This window comes from Canis lupus, chromosome 2, assembly GCF_003254725.2.
Source record: "Canis lupus dingo isolate Sandy chromosome 2, ASM325472v2, whole genome shotgun sequence".
NCBI lineage: Eukaryota > Metazoa > Chordata > Mammalia > Carnivora > Canidae > Canis > Canis lupus.
In genome coordinates this window covers 6,502,109-6,517,100 of record NC_064244.1, presented here as the reverse complement: position 1 = coordinate 6,517,100, position 14,992 = coordinate 6,502,109, and the positions used below count along the sequence as shown (strand labels likewise).

Sequence of the window (14,992 nt, the reverse complement as noted above, 5' to 3'; positions counted from 1 at the left end):
GATGTCCTACTTGACTGTTTTGTGACACATACTTTTGAAATATACTTTATTTTATAACATCTACATCAAAGTTTTTCAATATTAAACTTCTCTTTTAGTTTTTTGGTGTACATATATATACATGCTCTAGTTTCTAATCACAGCATCAACATTTTATGTCAAGATTTCTAGAAATAGGTATGAATTAGAATATATAGTTTAGGGGCTGTGTGGCCCATCAGAAACATGGGATTTTTTTTTAATTGCCTGGCTTATATGGTTTCAACTTATATATGTATGTATGCAATTGTGTGTGTGTTAATCAACTTTAAAATTATGAATAAAAACCCATCTAGTAATTCAGAATTAGTACTTTTCAAACTATAGTTAATAAATATTTTATCCTACTGTTCTTTGTTAGAAACTAACAAATCTTATAGTGGAAATGTTTCTTTTCCTCAAGTAGACATAAGAAAATAAGTGGGAGGGCAGCCTGAGTGACTCAGCGATTTAGTGCCGCCTTCAGCCCAGGGCATGATCCTGGGGACCTGGGATTGAGTCCCACGTCGGGTTCCCTGCATGGAGCCTGCTTCTCTCTCTACCTGTGTCTTTGCCTCTCTCTCTCTCTCTCTTTCTCTCTCTCCTCTCTGTCTCTCATGAATAAGTAAATAAAATCTTTTAAAAAAAGAAAAGAAGTGGGAAATGAGATTAATTCATTCTGTAGCAGAAAGAAAGGCAGCCAGATTTTAAAGGCCCCGGTGAAAAATAAATAAATAAATGCCCCAGTAAGTGCTCACTTCAGCAGTGCATATACTAAAATTAGAACAGAGAAAAGATGAGCATGGCCCCTGCACAAGAATGACACAGATTCCTGAAGCATTCCATACTTTTTACTAAAGACCTGCTGTAATAAATATTTTAACTTAAACATAAAAAATAAAGAAAGATATAAATGCCATGGTGAGGCAGTTTGCTCCTGCAAGCCCTTGACTGCTATCACCTTCTGTTATCAGGGCCTAGAGGGAGGCACTTGGCTTCCAGTGTTGTATGGACACACCTGTGTCCTTTTGTTGCACCAGTTCCCCTGGCCTCTGGTTACCCTGCTACCAGTCACCTAGCATTTGCATGTATCCAGTCCAAAATACCGGAGTTGGATTTACATTTTCATTGAGTTTAAAATGATTTCTAATTTGAGTTATTCTTTGACCTGCAGATTATTTAGAAGTGTTATTTACTGTGAAACAAATAAAGACATTAGTAATCAAAAAAACTCCCTCTCCCCTTCACATGCAATGGTTTCACTGATGAATTATACCACTGATTTAAAGAATTAAATTAATTATTTGCACACCATTGTGAAAAATAGAAAAGACAACACTTCCTATTCATTCTAAGAGACTAGTATTACCCTGATACCAAAAATAGATAATATATCACAAGAAAAGAAAACTGCAGACTAATATCTCTTATGAATATAGACATAAAAATCTTAATCCAGACAGAATCCAGTAACCTCCAAAAAGGCTTATACATCATGACCAGGTGGGATTTAGCCTATAAATACAAAAAACAATCAATGTAGTAGAGTATTTTAACATAATAAAGGACAAAATCACATGATCATCTCAACAAATGCAGAAAAACCATTGACAAAAATCTAATATGCTCTCATGATTAAAAAAAAAAAAACCAGCATGGAATGGAAGGAATGGAATAAAACTTGCTCATTTGATAAAAGTTATCTATGAAAAATCCACAGCTGACATCATACTTAATAACGAAGGACTGAAGTCTTTCCCCCTAAAATTAGGAACAAGATAAGAATGTTTGCTCTTGCTACTATACATTGTCCTAGAAGTTCTCACCTGAACAATTAAGCTCTAAAAAGAAATAAAAGATATCCCGATGGAAGAAAGAAGTAAAACTATTTGCTGATGACATCATGCTCTTCTGTAGAGAACATTCTAAGGAAGCCACCAAACCACTCTAAGTAATAAACAGGTTTAGCAATAATATTACAGTATACAAAATCAATATGCAAAACTCAGTTGTAGTTTATACACTGGCAACAAGCTAAAGCTGAAATAAAGAGGATATTTTCACTTACAATAACATGGAAATAAAAATACGTAGGAATAAATTTAACAACAGAACTACTAGAAAGGTGCCCTGAAGACTGCAAAACACGGTGGAATGAAATTAAAGAAGAAAAAAAAAAAAGAAAGAAGAAAGAAAGAAAGAAAGAAAGAAAGAAAGAAAGAAAGAAAGAAAGAGAAAGAAAGATAGAGAAAGAAAGAAAAAAGAAAGATCCCTTGTTTGTGCTTTGGAAAACTTAGTGATTTCAGATTGATATATTTCCTAAATTGAATCAGCCTAATTCCTATTAAAATCCTAGCTGATTTTTTTGTAGAAATTGACAAACTGGTTCTAAAATTCCTTTGGCAATGCAAAGGCCAGGATAGTCAAAACAATCTTAAAAAAGAAGATAGTTGGAAGACTCACACTTTCTGATTTTAAAACTTACTTCAAAGCTACAGCAAACAAAACAGTGTGAGACTAGCATAGGAAGAGACATACAGATCAATGCAGGTTTCTTTAGGCAAAAGAATGAGGTTGGACCTCTAATTCTACACCATATACAAAAATTAATTCCGAATATGTCAAAGACCTAAATGTAAGAGCTAAAACTGTAAAACTCTTAGAAGGATACATAAATATCCATAGTCTTGGAGAAAAAACCCAAAGCACAAGCAAAAAGAAAAAGAAAAAAATAGATACACTGGACTTTATCAAAATGAAAAACTTTTGTACACCAAAGGATATGATCAAGAAAGTAATAAAATAATGTGGATAGGAGGATGGGCCAAGTGAGCACAGGGTAATGGGAAATACAGGCTTCCAGTTATTCAATGAATAAGTTACAGGAATAAAAGGTACAGCATAGGGAATGTATCAATGATACCATAATGGCATTCTATACTGACAGATGGTAGCTACACTTGCAGGAATCATAGCATAATGTGTGAACTTCTCAAATTACTATGTTGTACACCTGAAAGTAATATAACACTGTGTGTCAACTATTCTTCAATAAAAAATAAAATGACAGAATGAAGGTAAAAATCCTATCCTCTCAACTGGTGCAGAAGCAGCATTTGACAAATTCAACACCCATTTATGCTAATAACTCTCGACATTAAGTAGATACAGAGGGAATGTACCTCAGCATAATAAAGGCCACACGTGGTCTCAAGGCCACAGCTAACATTGTACTTACTGGTAAAAAGCTGAAAGCTTTTTCTCTAGCATCAGGAACAAGACAAGGGTGCCCACTTTTATTTAACATGGTGTTACAAGTCCTAGCTACAACAATTAGGCAAGAAAAATAAAAGGTATCCAAATTGGAAAGGAAGAAGTAAAACTGTCACAACTTGCAGATGATATAATATATACAGAAAATCCTAAAGACACTACCAAAAATCTATTAGAACTAATAAATGAATTCAGTAAAGTTGTAGGATATAAAATCAATATACAAAAATCTATTGTGTTCCTATACACTAATAACAAACTATCATAAAGAAAAATTAAGAAAACACTTCTATTTAAAGTTGCTTCAAAATGGGGATGCCTGGGTGGCTCAGCAGTGGAGCATCTGCCTTTGGCTCAGGATCCGGGATTGAGTCCCATATCGGGCTCCCTGTGAGAAGCCTGCTTCTCCCTCTGCCTGTGTCTCTGCCTCTCTCTCTCTCTCTCTCTCTCTGTATCTCTCATGAATAAATAAATAAATAAATCTTTTTTAAAAGACAAACTTGCATCAGAAAGAATAAAATACCTAGGAATAAATGTAACCAAGAGACCTGTATACTGAAAGCTATAATACATTGATGAGAAAAATTGAAGAAAACACAAATGGAAAGAACAAAGCTGGAGGATTCATGCTCCCTGATTTCAAATGATAGTACAGAGTTATAGCAATCAAAACAGTATGGCATCCATATATAAAACAGACACAAAGGAATGCCTAGGTGGCTCGGTAGGTTGACTCTTGGTCTCAGCTCAGGTCTTAATCTTAGGGTTATAATTCAGTCCCTGCATTGGGCTCCATGCACACACACACACACATACACACACACACACACACAGATCAGTGGAACAGAAGGCTATCGAGAAGTAAACACATTCATATATGGTGAATTAATTTACAACAAAGGAAGCAAGAATATACAATGGGAAAAGGATAGTCTCTTCAACAAATGGTGCTGGGAAAATTGGACAGCCGCATGCATAAGAATGAAACTGGAGCACTGTCTTACACTATATACAAAAATTAGCTCAAAATGGATTAAGGATTTGAATATAAGACCTGAAACCATGAAATTCCTAGAAGAAAATATAGGCAGTTCCTTAATATCAGTCTTGGTTTTGAATCTGATCCCAAAAGCAAAGGCAACAGAAGCAAAAATAAAGAAGTGAGACTACATCAAAATAAAAAGCTTGTGCTCAAAAAGGAAACCACCAAAAAAATGAAAAGGCAACCTACCAAATGGGAGAAAATATTTGCAATTCATATATCTGATAAGGAGTTAATATCCAAAATATATAAAGATCTCATAAAACTTTAAATAACAAAAAAAAATTCTGATTTTAAGATGGGTAGAATAGACAATTTCTAAAGAAGACATGCAAATAGTCAACAGGCACATGAAAAGATGCTCAACATCACTATTCATCAGTGAAATTCAAATCAAAACCACAATGAGATATCATCTCCCACCTGTCAGAATGGCTATTATCAAAAGAACAAGAAATAACAAGTGTTGGCAAGGATATAGAGAAAAGGGAACCCTCTTACACTGTTGTTGGGAATGTAAATTGGTGCAATCATTATGGAAAACAGTGTGGCGGTTCCTCAAAACATTAAAAATAGAACTACCATATTGTCCAGCAATTCCACTTCTGGGTATTTATCTGAAGAAAACAAAACACAAACTTGAAAAGATATATGTACCCCATGTTCATTGCATCATTATTTACAATAGCCAAAATATGGAAACAGCCTAAGTGTCCACTAATGGATGAATGGATGAAAAGATGTGGTAGATATATACAATGGAATACTACTCAGCCATAAAAAAGAATGAAATATTGCCATTGAGATAAAATGAATGGACCTGGAGGATATTATGTTAAGTCAAATTAGAGAAATACCAATACTATATGATCTTACTTTTATATGTAGAATCTGAAAAACAAACAAAAAAACCAAGCTCACAGATACAGAGAACGGACTGGTGGTTGCTAGAGGGTAGGTATGGGGATGGGCAAATTGGGTGAAAAGAGTCAAATAGTATAAAATAAGTAGAGCATGTGAATATGGTTAATAGTATTATATTGCATATTTGAAAGTTACTAAGAAAGTAGATCTTAAAAATCTTTATTATAAGAAAAAACTTGGTATCTATGTATGGTGACAGATGTTAACTAGACTTATTGTGTTGATCATTTCATAATATACAAATATTGGATCAATCATTATGTTGTATACCTGAAAGTAATATGTTATTTGTCAATTATACCTCAATTATTTTTTAAAAAGGAAAAAGAAGGCAAATTACAGACTGGGAGGAAATATTCATTATATATATATAAATATTCAAAATACTTTATTCATAACATATAAAGTTCTACAAATTATGAAAAATCAAACAATACAATAAAAAATGGGAAATTGAAGAGATACTTCATAAAAGAAGACATACAAATAGCCAGTAGCACATAAAAATGTGCAATTGTTATTACTGATTGGAGAGATTAAAATTAAAATCATGGTGAGATATCATTTTATAACCACTAGAGTGGCTACAATTAAAAAGATTAACACCACCAATGTTAGTAAGAATGTGGAACAGATGAGACACTCATACATTGTTAGTGAAATTGAAAAATGGCATAGCTACTTTAGAAAACTCTTTGATATTTTCATACAAAGTTAAATATGCAATTCTATATGACCAAGAAATTCTATTCCTGGACATTTACCCAAGATAAATAATAACATACCCATACCCTTGTACAAGAATGATCACAGTGGCTTTCTTTATAATAGCCCCAAAATTGAACCGACCCAGTGTTCAACAGAAAAATGGATAAACAAGTTATAATAATTCATACAAAGGCATATTATTACTGAGTAATAAAAAAGACTCTAATTATCCACAATAATATGGAAAAATCTCAAAGATGTGTTAAGCAAAACAAGAAAAGTTCTATGTAATTCTATTTATCTGTAAATCAGCTAAAACTAATCTATATGGAAAGAAATTAGAAAGGTAGTTGTATCTTGCCAAATGCCAGTGGAGACTGGCTGAAACAAGTGCACGGAATTTCCTGAACTGACAAAAGTGTGGCTTAGTATCAGAGGTAGAATTTAGTGATTCATCAGCTGCATATAATGAGCCAGTGCTCATTACTTCAGGTGCCCTCTTAATGCCCATCCCCCAGGTACCCCATCCCCACCTTCCTCTCCTTTCCAGCAATCCTCAGTTTGTTTCCTATAGTTAAGGGTCTCTTATGATTTGCTTCCTCTCTGTTACAATCTTATTTTATTTTTCTTGCCCTTCACCTATGTTTATCTGTTTTGTTTCTTAAATTGCACATATGAGCAAAATCATATGGTATTTGTCTTTCTCCATAAATAAATTTAACTTTAAAAAAAGAACTATATGGCAAAAAAAAGAAAGTGAAAACCCACAATACAGGAGAAAATATTTGCAAATTATTTATCCGATAAGGGTCTGGTATCCAGAATATGTAAAGAAGTATTACAACTCAACAAGTAAAGGACAAACAATCCAACTTTAAACATGAGAATTGAATTGAATAGACAGTTTTCCAAAGAAGATACCCAAATGGCCTATATGTACATGAAAAGATGCGTAACTTTTCATTAGTCACTAGAGATATGAAAATCAAACCACAGTGAGATAGCACTTCAAACCTACAAGTTTGGTTGTAGTCAAAAAGTCATAAAATAACAGGATGTGGAAAAAATAAAAACCTCATACATTGCTGGTAGGATTGTAAAATGGTACATTTTCTGAAATAGTTTGGTTCCTTAAAATATTAAACATAAAGTACCTTATCACCCAACAGTTCCACTCCTAGATATATACCCATATACCAACTGATGAATGGATAAACAATCTGTGGTATATCCATACAATGGAGTATTATTCATCAGGAAAAGTAATGAAGTGATGCTATATAGTCTATGATTTCATTTATGAAATATTCATAATAGACAAATTTATGGAGACAGAAAGTAGATTAGTGGTTACCAGGGTCTGGGGGAAAAGGAGGAATGGGGAGTAATAGTGGGTATGAAGTTTCTTTTTGGGATGATGAAAATGTTCTGGAATTAGATCAGGATTATGATAGAGTTTTAGGAATATACTAAAACCACTGAATTTTAAAAATATACCATAAGATGGTGAATTTTATGATATGTGAATGCCGTCTTTGAAAAAGAATTACTCAAATAATTATAAAGGTTCAATCAAGAAAAGGTAAACAAGGTATGTCGGTTTGTATGAAAAACAATAACTTTCTATTTACCTTTAAATTGGAGATAACAATGATGGCAATTTCCTATTTACAATCTGAAATGTAAACCTGAAATACGTAGGAATAATCCTAAGAGTTGATTGATATATGTTACCAAGATGAAAGCACCACAAAACTTTTAGAGAGAAAACCCCCCAAAACAATAGAATGAGAAAGGCCAATTCAACAAACAAGTATTTGAAAATTAGCTTTGTCTAGAAAATTTAGCTCACAGTCTCATCGCAACTTACAAGAATTTCAACAAATTATAAAACTCAATGCAAAAAAATTGAATAAAACAATGAGAAATTATGGATTAATATTTCATTTGTTTCAAAAGAGAACATCATTTTTCATTATAACTTGACAGTTGTAGTCAATAATATTAAATATCCGAGGGGTAAGATAGCCTTATACTTTGCAGAACAGAGTATAAATGAAATGGTATAATCTACTAGAAATATTTGGTAAAATGTATCCAGAGTTTTTTAAAAGTGAGTTATTTTTTTGAAATCTAAAGAAAAAATTAAGGGTGTGCACAAAAATCTATCTGCAAGACTGTTCATATTCTGAAAATATGGTGAACGACTGGAGCGCACATAGGCAGAAACACAGATTATGCTCTAGGTCACAGCAAGAAAATAGAATGTGGGATCCCTGGATGGCTCAATGGTCTAGTGCCTGCCTTCGGACCTGGGTGTGATCCTGGAGATCACAGGATCGAGTCCCACATTGGGCTCCTTGCATGGAGCCTGCTTCTCCCTCTGCCTGTGTCTCTGCCTCTCTCTCTCTCTCTCTCTCTCTCTCTCTCTCTCTGTCTCTCATGAAGAGAGAAAGAAAAGAAAGAAAGAAAGAAAGAAAGAAAGAAAGAAAGAAAGAAAGAAAGAAAGAAAGAAAGAAAGAAGAAAGAAAGATGAAAGAAAAAGAAAGAAAGAAAGAAAGAAAGAAGAAAGAAAGAAAGAAAGAAAGAAAGAAAGAAAGAAAGAAAGAAAGAAAGAAAGAAAGAAAGAAAGAAAAAGGAAGAAAGGAAGAAAGAAAGAAAGAAAGAAAGAAAGAAAGAAAGAAAGAAAGAAAGAAAGAAAGAAAGAAAGAAAGAAGAAAATAGAATGTCCAGTCAGGCAGTCTGGGAAGATGACATGCAGAAGAGAGGTTTGTCAGTGGTTGTGGAGGATTTTAGAATGTGGTAGAAAAACACATTACAATAGGCCCTAGTCTGTAAGCAAAGAATGTTATGAAAGGCACTTAAAAAAAAAAAAAAAAAAAAAAAAACAGATCAAACTCATATAAAAGGAGCCTTGAAAGAATAGTACCTATGCAGATTCCTTAATTTTTTCTATTAATTATACCCAGGTTTTACATAGATAAGACTTTTCCTATATTGTTTAGTCACTAGAAAATTTTTCCTAAGTTGGCATCTGTTCCAATATAAAAATATGAAACTTTATATCTTTAAAATCTGTTAAGCTTGTACTAACCATCTTTCTTCTCAATTACTTGTTCAATTAATTTTCAATCCATTCTAAATTTGACAAAAGAGATGAGACAGTGTTTCCCAATATGGTTAGTAATAGCTGATATGTTTATGAATTAATCCAGTAAGTTTCCATTTTCCATTCTTAGACTTTTGGTGGCTTTGGAGGAATGAGAAAAAAAATGTTCACTGGTGTGTAGGTTATAATAAAAAAATTAATGATTTGCATAAAAGATTACATGCTATCATATATATCATGCTATTTACAAATATAAAATGTATGACAATGCTCAGAATTCCATGTTATATTTTAAAAATCATATAAACTATATATTATAATCCCAATATTATATTTTATATACATTAGAAAATACTAGAGAATAAAATTCATCTAAATGCTAACAGTATTTATATACAGCTAAGTTCTATTTTAGTGTTCATTTTTTTCTTTTTGTTTATAGTTTTCTATTTCTTTTTACTTTGTCAAATATTATAGTTTTAATGAGAGAATCAAATTGCATGTAAAAATAGCTGAGTCTTTGTGATACTGTATAACACTTATGGTCTGTAATAGGCAAAGTGATGTCGTAGGCACTTCGGGACCTACAAAATTTAAGTCAAAGAGTTTTAAATCTAGCGATTAGACAAAGTATAAATAGTTAAAAAGCATGAGAACCAAAGAGCAATCACAATAATACTTCATAATTAATTTCCAAAGTTTCATTGACATGACCAAAAGTTCTTCTATTTCAAGATTTATTAATATCATCTGAAGAGTTAATAATATTACCAGTCAAACTGACCGGTATTTACATCCTCATACAGCAAATCTCCTGAATTTCTTTTGTGGTGGCATCTTCTACTTGCTACCTAATATATTTTGTTTGTGTATTTTACTGTGTGTTAAGGTAAAGGTGAATGCAACAGTAATTTTAGAGTTTTTAATATATTTCATTATTTTATTATTTATAGAGTTTTTAATATATTTCATTATTTTATTATTTATATTGTTTAGTATTTCTCTTATATGAGACCAACACCTAAAATTGGGCTAAATATATTAATGTGCAGCTATTCATTAAGAATTTTTTCTTATTTTTATAAGTAATAACACATACAAAAGAGTAACTGTATATTTGCAAAGAATTTTGTCATCTTTTTTGTGGTTCCTTATAGTCTGGCACTATTCTTTATCTATAAATGCATGCTGAAGAGACTGAAAGACCTACAGTATTAGATCTTATAAAACTTGGGATGCCTGGGTGGCACAGTGGTTGAGCATCTGCCTTTGGCTCAGGACATGATCCCAATCCAGGAATCAAGTCCCACACCGGGCTTCCTGCATGGAACCCTGCTTCTCCCTCTGCCTGTGTCTCTGCCTCTCTCCATCTGTGTGTCTCTCATGAATAAAAAAATAAAATCTTTTTAAAAAATGACTTTATAAAAATTTTTAAATTCTCCATAGAAAGCAAAACAAGTTTTCTATTTCAACCACATTCCAATTTGAACAATCATGATTGAAGAGAAAACAGCCTCAAACAACTTTGCCTTAGGATATCCCTGGAGAAATACTTCTCTGTGATTAACCTATTTCAGAGGAAACGGGTTTTGCTTTGCTTTATTCATATAGCAAAACTAAATCATGGTTTAGAAGTAAGAACAAAAAAAAAAAAAAAGAAGTAAGAACAGATCAAAATTTAAATGGTGTCATTTTAGAAATTTTCTAACTACAAAACCATACAAATAGTGATATGTTTCCCTTTTGAGATTGCAATATAATTGCTCATTTAACTAATAATGCTATTAGGCAACCATCTGTAATAAATTTGTTTTTATATTTTGTCTTAAATCATATTTTTGAATACCAAAATGTCATATTAAATAGTAAAACGTTAAATTCTTAAAACACCAAAACCTGGAATGAAATTTTAATTTAAAATTATTTCTGCTGGGGTACCTGGATTGCTCTTTCGGTTAAGCAGCCAACTCTTGATTTCAGCTCAGGTCATGATCTCAGCGTCCTGGGATGGAGCCCCCATTCAAGCTGTGCACTCAAAGGGGAGTCAGCATGAAGATTCTCTCTCCCTCTCCCCTTCCCTCTGCTCATGTGCACTCTCTCTCTCTAAAATGAATAAATCTTTAAAAAATTATTTTATCAGTGCTAAATAATTGAAATATAAGGACAAAACCTATTTTTATACTTGGCTATAGATTTTATATTTACCCTGGATGTAAGGAAAGGAACAGGCACATGTAATTCTTAACTTTTAATAATCTAATTTCTTCTCCTTCATCTTCAGAATGATTAATTAATTATCTGCTTATTGTGTGAAATATCTTTGTGTAGTAAGTTGAGGGTGGGAGAACAGTGGAGAAGGAGCAATAGTGTCTATATTTAAATCTTTCTCTGCAAGATTTTATCCAAAACTTTTCAAAATTAAGCATCTTTGGAGCACAAGCACTCAATTGCTATGAAAAGTTCTTTACTTGCAATATTGTTTCGCTTCAAACAATTCCAAAGGAATGTGGTTTAGGAAACAGGTGTTTTTGCCAAGTTAAAACAAAGAAGGTCTGAATTTAGACCAATTAGTATTATTGACCTCTATTTTAGGGAATCAAGCATGCTTTTGAGTATCAGATTTCTTCCATTTTTTTATAGGCCTAAGATGACAGAATGAACTCCTGTGAGAAAGGAATGGTCACACTGCAGATACACTAGTGCAAAGCCCAAGTTTTAATGCTAGTGCATCTTACCTCAGTTCCCTGGGAGGGGGGGTGGAGAGAAAGAACAACCAAATGACTAAGGACACCCTGGGACTGCAATAGACAGGGGCTGCAATGTTCAGGAAGGCACAGAAGAATTTTTTCCTTTTCTGCTGGAATAAGAACAATTGTATATTTTTTTATTGAGGTAAAATTCATACAACATCAAATCCATCGTTTTAACCATTTAAAAATGTACAGTTCTGGCTTTTAGTACATGCATGATGTTCTATGACCGTTACCATTATCTAATTCCAGAATACTTTTCATCACCCCAAAAATAAACTTGATGCCCATTGAGCAGACCACCCTAGCCCCGTGCCCCCAGATCCTGACAACCACAAATCTGCTTCCTGTCCCTACAGATTTAGCTATTCCAGATTCATAGAAATGGAATCATACAATATGTGGCTCTTTGTGTCTGGCTTCTTTCCCATCACATAATATTTTCAAGGTTTGTCCAAGTCATAATATGTATCAGTACTTCATGGCTTTTTATTAATAAATAATATCCCATTGCATGTATATGCTGCACTTGGTTTATCCATTCATCATTTGATGGATGAGTTGTTTCCAGTCTTCACTATTATAGATAATGTTACTATAAACACTCATATACAGGTTTTTTTGTATGAATCTGTGTTTGGGTTCTCATAGGTATGTAATAGCAGGAGTGGAATTGTTTGGTCACATGTTAAATCTATGTTTAACATTTTGAGGAACCACAAAATTGCTCTCCATGGAGGCTGTATCATTTCCTCTTCCCACCAGCAATGTATGAGGCTTCCAGCCTCTCCACATCTTCATCAACAGTTATTTTCTACCTATTTTTATTATAACTATCCCAGTCTGTGTGCTTTTGATATACATTACTCCAGTGACTAATGATGTTGAGGTTAATTTCATGTGTTTTTATCTCTGTGAAGAAATGTCTATTCAAGTCCTTTATTTTTTTAATTAGACTGTTTGCCTTTTTGTTGTTGCATTTTATGAGTTCTTTATTTATTCTGAATATGGACCCTTTTTAGATAAATTATTTGAAAATATTTTCTTCCAATTCTGTGGATTTTCTTTTTCCCTTTCTTGATAGTATGCCTTTATATACAAAAAAATTTATCTTGATGAAGTTCAATTAATTTTTTCTTTTGTTACATGCACTTTTGGTATCATATTTAAGAAACCATTGCCTAATCCCAGATCAAAGTTTTTACTTCTTGCAAGCATTTCATAGCATTAGCTCTTATATTTGGGTCTTTGATTCCTTTGAAATTAATTTTTGTATATCATGTAAGGTAGAGGTCTAAATTTCTTTTGCATCTGATATCCATTTGTCCCAGGACCATCTATTAAAAAGACTATTCCTTTTTTTTTTTTTTTTGAAAGAGAGAGAGAATGTGTGTGCACACATGTGAGAATTATAAGGGGGAGGCAGAGGGAGAGAGAAAGAGAGAGAGAATCACAGCAGGCTCCACACTCAGCATAGAGCCTGATCCTACCACCTCAGATCATGACCTGAGCCAGAAACAAGAGTGGAACACTTAATCAACTGAGCCACCCAGGCACCCTAAAACTATTCCTTATTGAATGGTCTTGACATCATTATCAAAACTCAGTTGAACATGGATGTAATAAAGGTTTTACTTCTGGATGATCGATTTTATTCTATTGATCTATATTATGGAATAAGTGTAGCTTTATAGCAACATTTGAAATCAGAATGTGTGAGTCTTCCTTCCTACTTAGTTTTTTTCCTACATTATTTGGCCATTTGAAATGTTTTGCAATTTCATATGAATTTTAGTATCAGTTTGTCCACTCCTGAAAATAAGTCAGTTGAAATTTTAATAGGGAATGCATTGCAATCTCTGGATTGACTTGAATCTACAGATCAATTTAGGAAGTATTGCCATCTCAGCAATATTATGTCTTCTGATCCATGAACACAGAAGGTCTTTCCATTTTCTCAGGTCTTCTTTAATTTCTTTCAGTGATGTCTTACAGATTTCAACATACACATCTTTTACCTCCTTGGTTAAATTCACCACTAGGTATTTTACTCATTTCAGTGCTATAGTAAATGGAATTGTTTACTCAATTTCATTTTTGGATCTCTAGTATACAGAAATAAAAGTGATTTTTTGTATGTTGAATTTATATCTTGTGATTTTACTAAATTATTTTTTAGCTCACATTATCTATGTGTGTGTATTCTTTAGGGATTGTTATATTTAAGATAATGTCATCTACTAATAGGGATAGTTCTACTTCTCCTGTTCCAATATGAATGCCTTTTTTTTCCTCAACTAATTGTCATGGCTAGAATTTTTGGTACAGTGATATGTAGAAGTGGTGAGAATGACATTTTTGTTTATGATATTAGAGGGAAATATTTCAGTTTTTCACCATAGAGTATGATATTAGCTGTAAGTTTTTCACTGAAACTCAATAAGAATCAAGTTGAAGAAGTTACCTTCTATAGCTATTGATGTTTTTATCATGAAAGAGTGTTGGATTTTTGTCAAATGCTCTTTTCTGTATAAATTAAGATGATCATATTTTCTTCATTCTATTACTATGGTATGATTTTTCTTTATTACTTGGTATAATATATTGATTGATTTTTTTATGTTGAACCACCTTGCACTCCAAGGATAAATCCCACTTGGTCATTGTATATCAACCTTTTAATATGCTTTTGAATTTGGTTTGCTAGTATTTTCCTTAGGAATTTTGCATGTATATTTATAAGGGATATTGGTTTGTAATTTTTTTCTTGTGATGTCTTTTAAGATTTTATTTATTAGAAAGAGAAAGCATGCAAGTGGTGGGGGGCAGGGGGAGCAGAGGGAGAAGGAGAGAGCACTCCCCCCCCCGCCCCCCCATGTGGAGCCTGATCTCACAACCCTGAAATCATGACCTGAGCCAAAATCCAGAGTCAGACACTTAACCGACTGAACCACCCAGGTGCCCCTCTTGTGTGAGGTATTTATCTGGCTTTGGAGTCTAAGTAATGCTGGCCTCATGAAATAATTTAGAATGTGCTTTTTCCTCTTCTACTTTTAGAAGAGTTTCAGAAGAATTGGTGTTAATTCTTCTTTAAGTGTTTGGTAAAATACACTGGTGAAACCATCTGATCCTGACTTTTTTTTTTCCACCGGAAAGCTTTCAATTACT

At 33.0% G+C, this 14,992-nt stretch overlaps 1 protein-coding gene and 1 non-coding gene across 3 annotated transcripts in view; both read left to right on the top strand.

Annotated features, from left to right (window-relative positions):
* GPR158 (G protein-coupled receptor 158) overlaps positions 1-14,992 on the top strand; it is a 409,138-nt gene that overhangs the window by 354,517 nt on the left and 39,629 nt on the right. The gene's annotated exons all lie outside the window — the stretch shown is intronic.
* LOC112670428 (U6 spliceosomal RNA) lies at positions 769-870 on the top strand. The gene has a single exon (XR_007409364.1). It is a non-coding gene; the product is annotated as a U6 spliceosomal RNA (small nuclear RNA).